Source organism: Chrysemys picta, chromosome 2 (assembly GCF_011386835.1).
Source record: "Chrysemys picta bellii isolate R12L10 chromosome 2, ASM1138683v2, whole genome shotgun sequence".
Classification (NCBI taxonomy): Eukaryota; Metazoa; Chordata; order Testudines; family Emydidae; genus Chrysemys; species Chrysemys picta.
The window spans coordinates 129,800,865-129,806,993 of record NC_088792.1 but is presented as its reverse complement, the minus strand read 5'-3'; the positions used below and the strand labels follow the sequence as shown (position 1 = coordinate 129,806,993).

The window sequence follows — 6,129 nt, the reverse complement described above, 5'->3', positions numbered from 1 at the left end:
GCTTTAGACTTAATTATCTTGAGTAATTTAGTATTATCTGCAAACTGTTTACCCCTTTTTTAGATCATTTATGAATTATTGAACAGCACAGGTCCCTGTACAAATCTCTTTGGACACCACTATTTACATCTATCTGTCGGGGACTTTTTAACCCAGACGGCACGGTTCGTTGTCTGACCGCAGAGTGAGAGACAGGCAACACCAGCAAGGTCCAATACAAGCTCTTTATTGAAGAGTGCACACAACAATAGAGAGCGGCCCGTCTCCTGAGAGAACCAGCCATGATTACAATAACTAGTGAGATTATATAGACAGTTCCGTCGCGTCATAGTTAAAGCAACCCAATCCCCCCCTTTACTAGTTAAAAGCTTCTAATATTTATGCATATCTATCTTCTTTGACAGTACAAACAGTTCATGATGCCTCAGCAGCTTATCAGCTTTTTCGTCATGCACTAGAAACTAGGAGAAAATAGGGAGTTAAGAACAGAAACAGGGAGTGGAGACTGCAAGTCTCCATATGTCCAAACAAACCGTTCCTAGTACATTTGGTACAAGAATACACCCCCCCCCTTATCTCATTCTTTGAAGCCCAAGCAAGCATGTCCTCATGTTTCACAGAGAGACAGGAATGGCCCAGCAACTACTGTTAGCCTAACTTTGGCTAAGTTGGCCAAACAACCTGTTCTATACTCCATTTTCCTTGGACCTAACAGTCCCCCCTTTGTCCCTGGAGTACCTCGAAGGGACTCCTGGGACAACTAACTACTATGAGACAGCTATGAGTGGTAAGCTTGGGAGTTGATTACTTTTTGGCAGAACACACCTTGGTGCCCATCCAACCTTTATCATAACATACAAATCTAGCAGGCCACATATAATTACAACGGCACTTTGGAGTACATTATGGAGCGAACCACCTATATCTGGAATCCAATTGAACAGGTTACTCCACCAGGATTCTATTCGCTTCCCTCCATGGTCCTTTGCTACCTTTATAAGGTGGTTTGCTCTTTTCCAAGTGGCATTATAAACATCTGGGACATACACACAGCATTCTTGTCCAATTAATGCACATGTTCCTCTCTGAGAGGCCAGTAAAATATCTAGAGCCAAGTGGTTCTGGAGAACCATCTGCCTTAGTTTTCTCTGTGCTGTTACCAAGTCCACCAGGGCATCGGCGTTAGTCTAATTTCCCACATGTCTCGGTGAATTACCCAATCCCACATGCATCCTCCCCATGGACCCGGCAGGATTCGGTATGTGGGAGCCCACACCTCCCTAACCGGTCCATATGCTTGGAAGGAGCATTGAGAATGTCCGCAAGTCTCCAAGTATTTCTCCATGGCCACAGATCAGATGGTACTCCTGATGTGTCTGTAAGGGCAGTGGGCCAAGCCTGAACATGCTAGATCCCACTACAATGCCTGCCCAGCCTCAGTGATATTTAATACCATCTCTGTCAGCAACTTCTGGGTCATAGAACTAAGGGCGGAGATAACATGTAACTCACCAATTCCAGCCTGTACCTGGGTTAGCTGTGCTCCACAAATAAGGCTTGTGGCCTTCTTTAGTTGCCCTAATTTCTTATTATGTTTTTGGTTTTTAAAAATATTTTAAACTGCTGCTGTACTATTGGCCCTATCCCATAGGGATCTAGTCAAGTCTCTCTTCTTTCTAGAGGAAATAACTCAAGCCCTCTGTTGTGCTAATCTAATAGCAGCCCCTTTTGCATTTAAAATCCAATTAGGGAGGGCAATACATGCTGAAGGACTTATTCAAAACACAGGGCGCAGCCTGTAGAATAAACCCCCAAATCCAATCAAAACTACATTCCCAAGCATGGGTCCACAAGTTTCTTCCTGCCAGTGTGTAATTCTTTGTTTCTTCACCAGGGTCAGTTCTTAATGTTTTTTTTTTTTTTTTTTTGTAGTCAGGAATTCCTGGACTTTGGTGGTTTCAATGGAGCGAGTGTTCCTTCTTCTCTTTTTCTGAAACAGTGTGGTTCAGCATCATACAGGGGAGAGGTTACTAGCACATCACCCTGTAATGGGTTTTGCTTTTTTTAGGAAAAAATCCAAAGGCACAGTAGGTCTGTCAGTGGACAAGGGAGAGGTTACTAGCACTTCACCTTGTCTTTTTTTTCTTTTCCCTGCTGTCCAGAAGGCACAGCAGAGTTAGAAGGAGGAATAGGCTGATCATCAGTCGGAGAGTCCTCCCGAGGTGGAGGGGTCTTTTTGCAGTGAGAAGCATGAGTCCAGGTAGGCAGTCCTTGGCACTTCACAGCAGTGTTGGTGGTTAACAGGACTTGGAAAGGGCCTTTCCAGCATGGAGTCAAAGCAGTCTTTCGTTGATGGACTTTACGTAGACTCAGTCTCTTGGTTTCAATGAATGGCAAGACTGCTACGGTCTTTAGGTAGCACTTCTTTACCTGTGAGAAAAACCTAACACATTTCATTAATGCCTGGCAGTGTTTTGCAGATTTTACAGCTGCTTGGGCACATTCAGGCCCCCCTTTTTTTGGCTGTCAGCCAAGTCTTAGCTGTGGGCAGTGCCCTTGGATGGGCCAGCATCTTATCTTTAGACTGAGCTTGCTAGCTATTTTTTTTTCCAGTTAACTCGTTCTGTTCTTTTTCTTTTTTTCTCTTCTTGGCTTCTTTTAACTTACAAAGGAAACTTCCACTCTTCACTCATACACCTTTTCTCAACAATGAACACATACACATTGCCATTATACAGTACATTAGTCTTATTATTCAATGTATGCCATATACACCTTTTTAGTAAAATAACTTTTATACAGAGCTTTGGAGCAATAAACCAGGACAAGCACACCCACCTTTGAGGAGTCCACTCGGTACAACCTCTTGTGTCCAATAGCTTTCCTCCCTCCCCAGCCCTCTGGCTAGAAATCTAAGGTAGCCAGAAGGATCCCATGGGCAATATGGGGAATGGGTTAACCTTCCATGTCCTTGCTTCCAAAGACGGTTGATATGCAAATTTTAACAACATTTTTTTTTAATTAAAAGATTTGCCCAATGAAGCTTTTTTTTTTTTACTTAAGCAAATGTATTAGACTTTAGTATATCACATTTTCCTGATTTATCCAAACACTTTGTATTTCAAGTTGAATAAAACAAGTATCTGCTTTTTTATTTAACCCTTTTATTTAATTTTGAACTAGACTGTCTTATGAAAATATTAAACACAACAATTCTGGCCACAAGACAAACCCCACAAGACAGGACATAGAACACAAAAATAATTCCTATTGTACCAGTAAATGCATGGTACGTTGAATGCTGTTCAGCTGGCATCCGTTTTCTCTGATGATTTGAAAGACATTATTTACTTAAAATATTTCCTTTATATACACATACTCTTGTTGATTTTAGACAAAACAGAGGAATTACCCCATATTTCCTTGTATTTGTTTCATAGGCAGCCCAGGTTTCAGTGGCTTCTACCTTATTAGTAAGATAATTTGCATTAATACAAATACTTTCTGTCTTGCTTCCAGATCCAAAGCTTTCCACAGCTTAAAGATTCTTACTTTAAAAAAGGACACAATTAACTTTCCCAGACTTTTGATTGCCTTTTACTTCTAACTCCTGCTTTCAAACGCACAGTGTTCTGAAAAAGACAACACAACCTATATTGGTAGGTTTGCATTTCTTTTACCTCTGCTACAATATACACTGCACATGTTCTGGGGAAAATGCACATCCTCTCCACAATTCAATTTCTACAACACTAGCCACATCAATTTCTACACAAGGTGTAACTGTTTCTTTTATGCTTACAAAATCTCCATGCCCCCACAGCAAAGTGTCAGCTCGACCACACAGAGCCAGGGGCACTGTCCTTCTCTCTCTTTACCAGATCTTTTATCTGCTATTTTGTTACTCAAAAACAAAATTTAAATCTTTTATTCTTCTGGCTTTGACTACCCTGCTGCAGCCACAACCTTTGGTCTTTATTTAAAACATTTTAAATCTTGTAGCATTAAGTCACTTTAAGGATTAAATGCTAAATACCTTAAACAACACTAGTTTCCTGTGCCTGGCAAAAGTATTCTCGGTTTTGCAACTTTAAACAATACCAATTCATCTTAAACTTATAAAATACAGATTGTACACAGCAGGAGTGTTCTTCAGCAAATTAGACTAAGGTATTCATAGTCGAATAATTCCACTTAAATAACTTCTTGCCTGGATTACTTACAGAAATTCTTACCAAGTTTCACTGCTTAATTCCCTCTAGCAACTATAGAGTTAATTTCTCACTCTTGGGAGGGCTGTTCTTTTACACCCTGGGGTCTCCTGCGATGTCTCTTTCAGAGATTCCAGTCCAGGCTGGCTGCCTGTGGCTTCTTCAGCGTCCCCAAACCACGCCAGCTCCAGGGTCTCAAAGGCAGACTGTTGGATCTCACTTGATAGTTAAGCTTTGCAAATGTAATCTCAGCACTGTAACTTGTACTGCCTTTGGTTTGCCTCTGTCTATATTTTTTCACAGCCAGCTGGGGACGAAAGCAGTTTTTCTTTTGGTTTATAGTTATACCATACAAATAAATAATCCATTTGTCCCGGTCTAAGACCAACCAGGATATTCCTGAGGGAATCCATCCAGTCAGCAGAAAAGGTTCTGCACCTTGGCCAGTCTTTAGTCGGGGACAAATGGGTAGTAAAGGAAGGCCATTGAATTTGGCATAAGTTTCTCATTTAGATTTAGTCAAACCGGTTGTTCCAGAGATTTCCTTCCAATTTCTAAGTACCAGAGACAACGGGGCGTCCCCCGGGCACTTGCTGCCAAACTGTCACATTTAGCCTGTAGGGACTCTAACCCTACTCCGGGGACTCTAACCCCTCTCCGGGGACTTTAACCCCTCTCTGGGGACTCTAACCCCTTTCCCGGGGACTCTAACCCCTTTATGGCGATCGCTTACCTTATTCAGGGACTCGAACCCCAAAGACCTGACCTCCCCAGGGACTCGAACCCTGAAGACCTGGATCCTACTCAACGGGTAGGTGGACATTGCTGGGTTTCTACGGGCTTCAGCTGGTTCACAGAACTCGCCTTATCGCCGATGCAGGGATCAGGTTACCGGGCAAGGCTCCTCGAAGCCAGAGGATGCGCGCTGCGTTGCTTCGGAGTCTGATCCCGCACCGGAGAGTCAGACGAGTCCCGGCGGAGTCACCAAATTTGTCGGGGACTTTTTAACCCAGACGGCACGGTTCGTTGTCTGACCGCAGAGTGAGAGACAGGCAACACCAGCAAGGTCCAATACAAGCTCTTTATTGAAGAGTGCACACAACAATAGAGAGCGGCCCGTCTCCTGAGAGAACCAGCCATGATTACAATAACTAGTGAGATTATATAGACAGTTCCGTCGCGTCATAGTTAAAGCAACCCAATCCCCCCCTTTACTAGTTAAAAGCTTCTAATATTTATGCATATCTATCTTCTTTGACAGTACAAACAGTTCATGATGCCTCAGCAGCTTATCAGCTTTTTCGTCATGCACTAGAAACTAGGAGAAAGTAGGGAGTTAAGAACAGAAACAGGGAGTGGAGACTGCAAGTCTCCATATGTCCAAACAAACCGTTCCTAGTACATTTGGTACAAGAATACACCCCCCCCTTATCTCATTCTTTGAAGCCCAAGCAAGCATGTCCTCATGTTTCACAGAGAGACAGGAATGGCCCAGCAACTACTGTTAGCCTAACTTTGGCTAAGTTGGCCAAACAACCTGTTCTATACTCCATTTTCCTTGGACCTAACATATCTATTCTGAAAATTGATCATTTATTCCCTTTATTTCCTGTCTTTTAACCAGTTATTGATCCATGAGAGGGCCTTTCCTCTTACCCCATGACTGCTTACTTTGCTTAAGAGCCTTTGATGTTGGACTTCGTCAAAGACTTTCTTAAAATCCAATTACAATATATCCACTGGATTACCCTTTTCCACATGTTTGTGCACACCCTGTGAGAATTCTAATAGATTGGTGAGGCATGATTTTCCTTTACAAAAGCCATGTTGTCTCTTCCCCAATATACCATGTGTCTGATAATTCTGTTCTTTACTATAGTTTTAATCAATTTTAATTTTCCCACCTAAATACACTACT

At 42.4% G+C, this 6,129-nt stretch overlaps 1 long non-coding RNA gene across 2 annotated transcripts; it reads right to left on the bottom strand.

The window, feature by feature from the left end:
- Positions 1-205: 205 nt before the first annotated feature.
- On the bottom strand, positions 206-5,780 carry LOC135981488 (uncharacterized). 2 transcript variants are annotated; one of them, XR_010598524.1, is made up of 2 exons: positions 4,236-5,780; positions 206-2,443 (listed from the first exon to the last, which is right to left on the bottom strand). It is a non-coding gene; the product is annotated as an uncharacterized LOC135981488 (long non-coding RNA). The 2 variants fall into 2 exon arrangements; XR_010598525.1 differs by having other exon boundaries at positions 206-2,430.
- Positions 5,781-6,129: the final 349 nt, after the last annotated feature.